The sequence below is a fragment of the Triticum urartu genome, chromosome 2A (genome assembly GCF_056163025.1).
Source record: "Triticum urartu cultivar PI428250 chromosome 2A, HENAU_Tu73, whole genome shotgun sequence".
Lineage (NCBI taxonomy): Eukaryota > Viridiplantae > Streptophyta > Magnoliopsida > Poales > Poaceae > Triticum > Triticum urartu.
The window spans coordinates 440,193,148-440,206,050 of NC_141874.1; positions in this window are offsets into that span (position 1 = coordinate 440,193,148).

Below are 12,903 nucleotides of genomic sequence, written 5' to 3' on the forward strand. Positions count from 1 at the left end.
GAATGCTCGCTAAATAAATAAACCAGAAAAAACTGATCTATTTAAAAAAACGAAAACTAGGGTTTTCTAAAAAAACCGAATCAGTCTTTCTCGGAAAACCGGGCGGCGGCGGCTACCTCGGCTCGGACTCCGGCGAGGCCGGCGGCAGGGCTGCGTGGGCGGGGCGGTGGCTCCTGGCGGCAGCGGCAGCGCAAGGCAGCGGCGGCGCGGGCGGCGGGGCTACATGGGCGGGGCGGCGTGGCTCAGCTCTGGGCTCCAGGGGGAGGGGGCGGGTGGCTATTTAAAGGGGGAAGGGGGGTGGCGGCCTGGCTTGGGGAGGGGTTCGGGCGGCGCGGGCGGCTCCGGCTCCGGCTCGGACTCTGAGTCCGGCGGCAGCACGGCGCAGGAGGCGGCGGCTCCTGGCGGGCCGGCCTGGCTTGGCTGGGCCTTTGGCCCAGTCGGGCGCGGGTTTTTTTTTAAATATTTGCCGGACTAAAAAAAATTCTAGAAAAATAAATAAAAATCTAAAAATGCCAAAACAAATTTTCACCGTCTAAATAAAATATTTAGAATAGGATGAACATTTTCTTGGCCCTAAATGCAATTTTTGAAAACGTGCAATTTTTCCTAAATTCAAAAAAACAACGAAAAACTCCGAAATAAAACTTATTTGATTTTATTATTAAATCCTCAATATTTCTTTATTTTTGGAAAGTCATTTTATTCCCTCTCTCATATTTTTTTGTAATAGAAATAATTGAAGAAAAAATAAATAAAATCAAATGATCCCATTTTTTCAAAATTTGAGAAAACTCAAATATGAAAATAACGAAATCCCCAACTCTCTCCAAGGGTCCTTGAGTTGCGTCAAATTTCTAGGATCAACCAAAATGCAATAAATATGATATGCATTGATAATCTAGTGTATAACATTCCAAATTGGAAATTTGGGATGTTACAAACCTACCCCCCTTAAGATGAATCTCGCCCTCGATATTCGGGTTGGCTAGAAAATAGGTGAGGGTGGTCCTTCAGCAGATCTTCCTCTCGCTCTCAGGTGGCTTCATCCTCCGTGTGGTGGCTCCACTGAACTTTGCAAAACTTGATAACCTTGCTGCGGGTTACTCGGCTGGCATACTCAAGAATCTTAACTGGTTTCTTCTCATAGGTCAAATCACTGTCCAACTGAATCGCTTCCAGCGGCACTGTATCTCTCAGCAGTATATCAGCCATCTCTGCGTGGCACTTCTTTAACTGGGAAACGTGGAATACATCATGAACTCCTGACAATCCTTCGGGCAATTCCAACTTGTAAGCTACTTCTCCCATATGCTCCAAAACTTTGTATGGCCCTACAAAACATGGCGCTAACTTTCCGTTAACTCCAAAGCGCTTAACTCCTCGAAGTGGAGATACTCGAAGATAGACTCGGTCTCCGACTTTGTAGACTGTCTCCTTGCATTTTGAATCTGTGTAGCTCTTCTGCCTGGACTAGACTACCTTGAGCCTATCGCGAATCAATTTCACCTTCTGTTCAGATTCCTTAATCAGATCCTGTCCAAACAACTGGCGGTCTCCAACTTCATCCCACGACAATGGGGTCCTGCACCTCCTTCCGTACAAGGCTTCGAAAGGGGCCATCTTCAAACTGGATTGATAACAGTTGTTGTAAGAGAACTCTGCATATGGTAAATTTTCGTCCCAACTAGATCCATAATCTAGCGCACAAGCTCTCAGCATATCCTCCAAAATCTGATTGACTCTTTCGGTCTGTCCATCTGTCTGTGGATGGAAAGTTGTACTGAACTCTAGCCTGGTACCTAAACTTTCGTGCAACTGATTCCAAAACTTTGAGGTAAACTGGGTTCCTCTATCTGATACAATGCTCCTTGAAACTCCATGCAGACATATGATCCTGGTCATGTATATCTTTTCTAACTTAGCACTGGTGTATGTAGTCTTCACTGGGATGAAATGAGCTACCTTTGTCAAACGATCGACTACAACCCATATCGAGTCATAGCCTGAACGTGTTCTGGGCAATCCTATAATAAAATCCATGCCTAACTTATCCCACTTTCATTCGGGTATTGGCAATGGCTGTAACAATCCTGCTAGCTTCTGATGCTCTGCCTTTACTCTCTGACATACATCACAAACTGCTACATACTCCGCAATATCCTTCTTCATTCCGGTCCACCAGAAAATATCCTTCAAATCCAAATACATCTTGGTATTTCCTGGGTGAATCGAATATGGTGAATCATGTGCCTCTTGCAGTATCAACTTCCTGATCTCCGGGTCATTGGGCACGTAAACCCGGTCTTCAAACCATAGGGTTTCGTGCTCATCCTCACGAAATCCCTTAGCTTTTCATTTGCTCATTTTCTCCTTTATAGAAGCAATCTCCTTGTCAGTCTTCTGGGCTTCTCTGATCTTATCCATCAAAGTAGACTGAATCTCTAATGGTGCTACATAGCCTCTCGGAACTATCTCCAAACAAAGCTCACGAAGATTTTCGGCTAACTCCCTTGGTAAATCTCCCGTCATTAGGGTATTGACGTGGCTTTTACGGCTCAACGCGTCGGCTATTACGTTAGCCTTTCCGGGGTGATAATGCAATCTCATATCATAATCCTTGATGAGCTCCAACCATCTCCTTTGCCTGAGATTCAACTCCTTCTGCATGAAAATATACTTCAAACTCTTGTGATCCGTGTACACTTCACAATGGTTTCCAATGAAAAAAATGTCTCCAAGTTTTTAATGCATGCACTACGGCTGCTAACTTCAAATCATGCGTGGCATAATTCAACTCATGAGGCTTAAGCTGTCGTGAGGCATATGAAACAACTCTTCCCTCCTGCATAAGCACTGCTCCAAGTCCTCGACGTGAAGCGTCGCAATACACCTCATAATCCTTGTTTTGATTCGGCAAAATCAACACAGGTGATGTAACCAAACGTTTCTTCAACTCATGGAAACTGGCCTCACATTCCTCAGTCCATTTGAACTTGGTATCCTTCAACAACTCCGTCATAGGCTTCGCAATCTTTGAGAAATTTTCAATAAATCTCCGGTAGTATCCTGCGAGTCCTAGAAAACTCTGGATCTCTCCAACTGTTGTTGGGGCTTCCCAATTTGTCACAGTGTCAACCTTGGTGGGATCTACTACTATACCTTCTCCGGATATAACGTGTCCAAGGAATCCAACTTCCTTCAACCAAAATTCACATTTGCTAAACTTGGCATATAGTTGATGTTCTCTGAGCTTTCCAAGTACGAAACGCAAATGCTCCTTATGCTCCTCTTCATTCTTCGAGTAAACCAGGATATCATCAATGAACACTACGACGAACTTATCCAAAAACTCCATAAATACTTTGTTCATCATGTTCATAAAATAGGTAGGTGCGTTAGTCAGACCAAATGACATAACGATATACTCATACAGCCCATACCTGGTGGTAAAAGCCATCTTAGGTATATCATGTTCTCGAATCTTCAATTGATGGTATCCTGATCGCAGATCGATCTTGGAAAATACCTTAGCTCCTTGCAATCAATCAAACAGATCATTAATCATAGGTAGTGGGTACTTGTTCTTGATGGTTACTTCATTCAATCCTCGATAATCAACAACCATCCTTAACGATCCATCCTTCTTCTCCACTAAAAGTACTGGCGATTCCCAAGGTGAAGAACTTGGGCGAATATAAACTTTATCCAGTAACTCCTTAATCTGCTTCTTAATTTCCTCCAAATCCTTTGCATGCATCCTATATGGCCCTGTGCCTGGCAAAAGCTCAATCAAGAACTCAATATATCTATCCGGTGGCATGCCTGACAATTCCTCTGGAAACACATTAGGGAAATCCTTCACTACGGGTACTTCCTCCTGCACAACTCATGTTAAGCAATTTACTTGAGTCCTCTTCGGCACATGCCGGGATACATACTTGATCCTTCTTCCTTCTGGCGTTGTAAGCAAAATTGACTTACTGGCGCATTCAATGTTCCCTTCATACTTCGATAACCAATCCATGCCTAATATCACATCCAATCCTTGAGATTCCAATACTATTAGGTCCGAGGGAAATATATAGTTACCAATCCTTAATGGTAACCGATCACACCATAGACTAGCCATATACTCTGCTCCAGGTGAGGTTACTAACATGGGTGACCTAAGGGCTTGGGTTGGCAGTTTGTACTTATCCACAAATCCCCTTGAGATGTATGAATGTGATGCACCAGTATCAAAAAGAACGAGTGCAGTAAATGACTTAACCAAAAACTTACCTATTACTGCATCGGGCTGGGCTTCAACCTCCTCCACGTTAACGTGGTTCACCTGTCCCCTGTTGAAAGGGTTCGGCTTCTTCCCAGAGCTTCCATTTCCATTTCCATTCTGAGCTTCAGGACATTCATTGGCATAATGTCCGGTCTTCTGGCACTTAAAGCAAGTGACTTGACTCAGGTCTCTCTTGGCTGGGGTTGATGGGTTGGTACGGTTATGGCCGTTGCTTCCTCCATTACCATTACCATTCTTGGGGCCATTATGATTGTGCGAGCTTCCTCCCCCATGGGTATGCTGAAAAGGTCCTCCTGGTCTAGGGGTAAAGCGCGGCTTCTGCTGAGCTCCAGAATTGTACTTCCCTTGTCCATACTTCCTTGCAGTTCTCAATTTGCTGTTGCTTCCCTTCAATCATAAGAGCATGATCTACCAACTCCTGGTAGTTGTTGAAGGTTGCTACCATCAACTTCATGCTCAACTCATCATTCAGTCCTTCCAGAAACTTCTCCTGCTTAGCTGCATCCGTAGCAACGTCATCTGGGGCATAACATGCTAGCTTACTAAAGTCCTCCACATACTGGCCAAATGTCCGCCCTCCTTGGTGCAAGTTGCGAAACTCACGCTTCTTCATGGCCATAGCTCCTGCTGAAACATGGGCAGTACGGAAAGCCTGCTGGAACTGGTCCCATGTGACAGTGTTGATAGGGAAAGTGGCTGTGAAATTCTCCCACCATGATGCTGCGGGTCCGTCAAGCTGATGTGCGGCAAACTTCACCTTTTCCGCATCTGTGCATCCTGCCGTGGTCAACTCCCTGGCTGTCTTGCGGAGCCAATCATCTGCTACTATAGGCTCGGTGCTACTGGAAAACACTGGCGGGTTCAGCCTAAGAAAACGGGCTAAGTGGTCAATAGGTGGTGGCGGTGGTGGTGGGTTGTTGTTGTTGTTCCCCTGATTCTGATTCTGGACTAGCAACTGCATCAACGTATTTTGCTACTGGATCAACTGAGTGAGCTCCGGTGGGAAGGTAAATCTGGGGTCACGTCTCGGAGGCATCTGATGGGTTTAGAAAAGATGAGATTTAAGAATAGAGAGGGGTTTAAAGAGAAACACTACCCTTATGCACATGACGCAAAAGCAAACAATTCACTTCATTCAATCAAACAAGGGCACACAATCGATCTAACTATCACAAAAGTGCTCGAACTACTATATTTACATGGTGGACTACTACTACTGTTGGGTGGTCTACTAGAAATATTCTTCGGTTGTAGACTCCATGATATCAGCTCCAGCTTCATCAACATAGTCATCATCGCTATCATCTGGATCTGAGTCGGTGTCGTCGATGATGATGTAGTCTTCCGGGTGAATCTCCTTGGGTTCTTCGTCTTCTTCTACTAGTGTAGGGCCTCCCATGAATATTCCGATCTTCTTGATCAGGTCGTCATTCTTCTCCACTAGTACTTTGATTTCCTCTTCATAATCTTCACGTGTAGCCTTGAGTTCTTCCTCCAATTCCTTGATTCTTGTTCTTGCCTTCTTCAGATCTATCATGTCTGCGCACATCTGGTTCTCCTGACGTCGAATGCGCTGGTTCAACTCCTGGATAAAAGCTGCAATGGATCTATCCTTCTTGGTGTTGATCATCTCCCAGTGCTCATCTCGGCACCCACAAATCTGGTAAATAGTATCCTTGAGATCATTGCGGTAAACTTCTCCAATACGTCTCATGGTGATGTGAGCTGCCATGCTCTTTCCTAGACTCCAGGTTGGTGCATCAAAGGAAAACTCTATGGGTTCGGTGACTGGCATGAACATCCTTCCTGGAACTTGAACTTGAATCATCCAGCGCTCCTCTTCAGGTAAAGTGGCGTTGTAGGTTCCGGTGAAGCTTGGTACTCCGATGTTCAGATATCTAGTGGCTTCCTTCAGGTGACGTCCAAAGGGTGTATCTTCATCTGGTTGCGTGAACTTGTTCCTTGCATCCGCCATCCTAAAAGAGTAGGAAAATATGAGGAGTCAGAATGAGAAGAGTGAGTAGTGATCTAGGGCTTTTAGCTTAGTGGTCGTGTCCTACAGTCAGCGTGTGCTCTGATACCATCTTGTAGCGACCAGACCTCAACCAGTCTGATCTCTGTGCTCCGGTGTCATCCCTGGATCAGTAATGCTGACACCACATAGTACGTGAAGGGTTTATAACAGAGTAGCAATCACACACTTATTACATCGAGTGTCTCAAAAGAGAACTTATTACAATAAATATGGCTTAAGGCCATCTAATAACGATAACAGCGGAAGGCTTAGAAGATAAGTGAGTCCATCAACTCCAACGGCATCACTGAGTATAGAACCATGACCTAAAAGTCTCCTTACTCATTGTCTAAAAAGTCTGCAACATGAACGTTGCAACCCGAAAACGGGTCAGCACATGGAATATGCTGGCAAAGTAACACATAGAGAATAATGGAAGAATAAAGCTATACTACATGCATATTTGGTTGGTGGAAAGCTCTATGGTTACAGTTTTGCGTAAAGCCAATTTTTCCCTACTGCAAAGGAATAAATTTTATTTAACTATCATGGTAGTTGTTAAACATTGAGAGTGTAGACACCCTCTCAATCCCAATTAAGCATCAGCATTAACCCAACAAAATGAATTAGAGTAACATGATGAGATTCACATGATAATCCAAGTACTAGATACTCAAGATGTCCATAACCGGGGACACGCCTAACCATGATTAGTTCATACACTCTGCAGAGGTTTGCGCACTTTTCCCCACAAGGCTCGATCTCCTCCGTTGGGATTCTCGCACTACATGGTGTTTGAGAAACGGATGACCGAGACATAGTCTGTCAGAAGCGCTAGCACCTTACGATCAGGTAGACCGTACCAACCTACATCTGCTAGTCTACCACTGTAAGAGTTCACACGACTTAGTCAACTATGATAGAGCCCATAGTAGCTTGTGGCTGCACACGGAAGTTTCTAGTATCAATAGTCTCATGATCCCTTTGAGCCTGGGTGGCGGTCCAAAAGAAAAACAGGAAATCGCTGGAATACCCAGGTGCCTCAATCCACCCAGATGTTTGTTTAAGTTGCCACCTTAGATAAACCATTAATTTAACAATCTCACATCTGTCATGGATACACTCAACCAATCCACGTCTACTAGCATAGCATAGCGATAAGCAACATAGAAGTAACTCCCAAAGGTTTGAAAATAAAACAGGTAATAGGTACTACCTCATCTACTTTCCAAAACCCACAATTTAATTAGATCCTAAACATGCAATGTGTGAGGATTGATCTAATGCGATAAAAACTGGGTAATAGGAAGTATGATCAAAGTGTTACTTGCCTTGCTGATGATCCGTGAAACCTAGGGATTCGAAGTAGCAAGCGGCGCAATCCGGGTACTCTATCGCAAACAAACAAGCATACAATAAGTACTCATCTAATGCACAGGTAAAACTCAAATAAGAGATCTAACCAGATAGTTCAACTTAAGAACTCCGGTTGGCAAAAGAATCAAATCGAACAAAGAACGAACGACAAACGGCAAAAGAAACAAACTCCATTTACTAATCTGAATCTAGGTCAAATTTTACTGAGGCAAAAACTTGTTTGAGTTGGTTAAACGGAAAGAGGGTTTCGAGACAAAACTCCAGGTGCTTGAATTGCCTGATTCCGATAAACGAGCAAAAAGTTATACTAGAACGAAAATCGGATCAGAAATCGCGATCAGAAATAATCGCGGAAAATCCGAGAAAAGGAGAAACGACGAACAGAATAATGAACGAACGTTCATTTTCTGGAACTTAATGATGAACGCGTTCGTTAAAACAAACGAACGAGAGAATGCTCGCTAAATAAATAAACCAAAAAAACCGATCTATTTTAAAAACCGAAAACTAGGGTTTTCTAAAAAAACGAATCGGTTTTCCTCAGAAAACCGGGCGGCGGCGGCTACCTTGGCTCGGACTCCAGCGAGGTGGGCGGCGGGGCTGCGTGGGCGGGGCGGTGGCTCCTGGCGGCGGCGGGGCGCAAGGCGGCGGCGGCGCGGGCAAGGCGGCGGTAGGCGGCGCGGGCGGCGGCGGCGGTGGGGCTGTGTGGGCGGGGCGGCGCGGCTCGACTAGGGGCTCTAGGGGGGCGGGTGGCTATTTAAAGGGGGAAGGGGGGTGGCGGCCTGGCTTGGGGAGGGGGTCGGGCGAAGTGGGCAGCTCCGGCTCGGACTCTGAGTCTGGCGGCAGCACGGCGCAGGAGGCGGCGGCTCCTGGTGGGCCGGCCTGGCTCGGCTGGGCCTTTGGCCCAGTCGAGCGCGGGTTTTTTTATTTAAAAAATAATAATTTCGCCGGACTAAAAAAATTCTAGAAAAATAAATAAAAATCTAAAAATGCCAAAACAAATTTTCACCGTCTAAATAAAATATTTAGAACAGGATGAACATTTTCTTGGCCCTAAATGCAATACTTGAAAACGTGCAATTTTTCCTAAATTAAAAAAACAACGAAAAACTCCGAAATAAAACTTATTTGATTTTATTATTAAATCATCAATATTTCTTTATTTTGGGAAAGTCATTTTGTTCCCTCTCTCATATTTTTTTGTAATAGAAATAATTGAATAATAAATAAATAAAATCAAATGATCCCATTTTTTCAAAATTTGAGAAAACTCAAATTTGAAAATAACGAAATCCCCAACTCTCTCCGAGGGTCCTTGAGTTGCGTGAAATTTCTAGGATCAACCAAAATGCAATAAATATGATATGCATTGATGATCTAGTGTATAACATTCCAAATTGGAAATTTGGGATGTTACAACTTGAGACCTCTCGAACAGCGACCAGTCTCTCGCCTTATCATGACAGTCTGTTTTTGGCTTTCTCTACTGAGGTGCTCGTCCGGAAGAACCGGGACACAATTGCAGTAGTTCTCCCACCGCTACCTTAGCCGACATAGCGGAACGTAAGGTACCAAAGCATGGGAGCCGGGCAATCCAACATTTGACCAAAGACATGATTCGGAGCTGTTGCATAAGTTCGGGATGCCGCACTGTCGAAAGTGTTCGGACTTCTTGCGCCATATTATGGGGTAAACGCGAACCCCTGGCGAACTGACCGTACCCGAACGTGCTGGTGCGGATTGTCGTAAGTGGACATATAAGAGAAAGAGAAAAACTTAAATAATGCAATGACAGATTAATGATATGCATTGTTATTTAAATAATACGTCGAAGCGTACTTGGTACAAGTAGTGCAATAAGCATAAAGTAGGACAATTCGAAATGTCCTATCCCAGGGCAAGCTACGCATAAATAGTGAAAAGCAAGTATATCAATTATTACTAGAGACCACCTGGCGGTTCCCGTGTTCATCTTAGCTTCTTGCCGCCTTGGTTGTTGCTTCCGGAATGTGTTTGGGAATCGTACTGCCGAAAAGGGCTTCCAGAGAGTTAGGCCCTGAAAGAGAAAAGGAATGACAAAGGTATACAGCCCCTAGTGCGGTTAAGCCACAATGCGGGGCGTGTCCTGATCGTGCCCCCGCCTATGTCCATGGTATTTTCCATACGTAGTTATGTACGCGCGGCACGGATTTCGTGGCTTCACTGGGACTAGGATGGGGGCCAAATTGCTAGGCGAGCTCTGATCGTGCCAGGCGATCCTGTTGCAGCTTGTTCCGGACTCGCTTGAAGGTGTCCGGGGGCTGTGACGCCGAATGAGTGGTCTGCCTGAACAGGCCGCTTTGTGCTTCTGTTGCAAGGGCTGCAGTGTGCTCTTCCGTACGAAGCGAGCTTTCTGTGTTTCCATTTACTGTTATGACCCCGCGAGGTCCTGGCATTTTGAGCTTGAGGTATGCGTAATGCGGCACTGCATTGAATTTTGCAAATGCTGTCCGTCTGAGCAGTGCATGATAGCCACTGCGAAACAGGGCGATGTCGAAGATTAACTCTTCGCTTCGGAAGTTGTCCGGTGATCTGAAGACCACTTCCAGTGTAATTGAGCCTATGCAATGGGCCTCTACACCTGGGATGATGCCTTTAAAGGTGGTTTTGCTGGGTTTGATCCGCGAGGGATCGATACCCATTTTTGGCACTGTATCCTGATAAAGCAGGTTCAGGCTGCCGCCGCCGTCCATAAGGACTTGAGTGAGGTGAAATCCGTCAATGATGGGGTCTAGGACTAGTGCGGCGGATCCGCCATGACGGATGCTAGTGGGGTGGTCCCAGCGATCGAAGGTGATCGGGCAAGCAAACCATGGGTTGAACTTTGGGGCGACGGGCTCCATCGCATAGACGTCCCTTAGTGCATGCTTCCTCTCCCTCTTGGGAATGTGGGTTGCGTATATCATGTTCACCGTCTTCACTTGTGGGGGAAACCCCTTCTGTCCTCCTGTGTTCGGCGGCCGGGGCTCCTCCTCGTTATCGCTATGCAGCCCCTTGTCCTTGTTTTCGGCATTTAACTTGACGGCCTGCTTGAACACCCAGCATTCTCTATTGGTGTGATTGGCTGGCTTGTCGAGGGTGCCGTGGATTTGACACGAGCGATCCAGTATGCGATCCAGACTGGACGGAGCCGGAGTATTTCTTTTAAATGGCTGTTTCCGCTGACCGGATCTGGAGCCTCTGAATCCGGCATTGACTGTCGTATCTTCGGTGTTATCGCCGTTATTGCGGCGCTTTGGTCTATTACGACGCTGCCTACCGTTAACATCTTTGGTATCGAGGTATCTGGATTCCTCGATGTGTTGTTGCTGCGAGCCAGCCAGCTGTCCTCGCCCACGCAAAAGCGGGTCATGAGTGTTGTGAGGGCTGCCATAGATTTCGGCTTCTCCTAGTCGAGGTGGCGGGCGAGCCACTCATCGCGGATGTTATGCTTGAATGTCGCTAGGGCCTCTGCATCCGGACAGTCTACAATTTGGTTTTTCTTAGTCAGGAACCGTGTCCAGAATTGTCTGGCCGATTCCCCTGGCTGCTGGGTTATGTGGCTCAAGTCATCAGCATCCGATGGCCGCACATAAGTGCCCTGGAAGTTTTCAAGAAATGCGTCTTCCAGATCCTCCCAACTGCCGACGGAATCCGCTGGCAAGCTGTTCAGCCAATGCCGAGCTGGTCCTTTGAGTTTTAGTGGGAGGTACTTGATGGCATGTAGATCATCATCGCGAGCCATGTGGATGTGAAGGAGGAAATCCTCAATCCATACAGCGGGATCTGTTGTGCCATCGTATGATTCGATATTTACGGGTTTGAAACCATCCGGGAATTCATGATTCATAACTTCATCAGTGAAGCATAGGGGGTGTGCGGCGCCTCTGTGCCAGGCTATATCCCGACGCAGTTCGTATGAGTCTTCTCTGCTGTATCCGGCCCGACCATATTTACTCTTGGTGTATCCGACGCGACGATCATCGTCCCGTGTTGGCGCGCGTACCCGTGTCCCGTATATTGACCTTGCGATTTTTGCCTTACTGTCCAATATGTCTCGCAGGTCCTTTGTGTTACCCTGGGACTTAGTATTTTTGATTGAGTGGCGACGGGGTGCGGGCTGAACTTCAGGCTGAAACGCCTCTCTGGCTCGGCCGCGTAGTGGCCGGTCAGCCGCATCATACACTAGTGAATGAGGTTTCAATGCTTCCCCCTCGAGGTGAGGTAGCAACCTGCGTTTTGGGTAACTCTTGGACGAGCGCTCGAGTTCATGCTCCTCGGCTGCAAGGACTTCGGTCCACCTGTCTGCTAGCAAGTCTTGATCAGCTTGAAGCTGTTGCTGCTTTTTCTTCAGGCTATTTGCCGTGGCCATAAGCCGGCGCTTGAAGCGCTCTTGCTCGACGGGGTCCTTAGGCACGATAAATTCGTCGTCGCTGAGGCTCGCCTTGTCTTTGGAGAGAGGCATGTAATTGTCCTCCTCCGGTTCTCCATCTGCTGCCTGCTCTGGAAGGCTAGCTTGTTCGTCCTCCAGCTCTACATCGTGTTGGAGGGGATTGTTGTTATCTCCTGTGCCAGTATCACTTCTCTTGCTGTGGCAGGACTTAGAGCGGCGCCGCTGACGTTGGCGCTTGGGTTGCTTCTTGGAGGGGTCATCCTCCGCTGTCTCGTCGCCATTGCCTTGTTTGGGGGTGTCCACCATATATATCATATGATGAGGTAGCGGTCCAGCGCCCTGAGGGCGGTGGTTCTGGTTCGTCTCCGGCTTCGTCGTCCATACCGTCGAAGTCTTCGGAGTCGAAGTCGAGCATGTCGGTTAAGTCGTCGACAGTGGCTACTAAGTGGGTGGTGGGTGGGCAGCGAATTTCTTCGTCGTTCGCATCCCATTCTACCCGGACATAGTTCGGCCAAGGTTCTCCTGACAGGTAGAGAGACCTTAATGAATTTAGCACGTCGCCGAAGGGCGAGTGCTGAAAAATATCCGCGGAGGTGAACTCCATGATCGGTGCCCAGTCGGATTCGACGGGCACGGATGTGAGCGGCTCGGAGTCCATGACCGGAGATGAACCCAGTGGTTCGGCAATACGGCTCTCGTAAGGGGTGAAGTCAGTATCTGGCTCTATCGCCACTGAGAGGGCGGCCTCCATGGCGGGGTCTATCCCTCCGCTCTCGGATGGCGCGATTTGCTCTGGATTAACGGCCG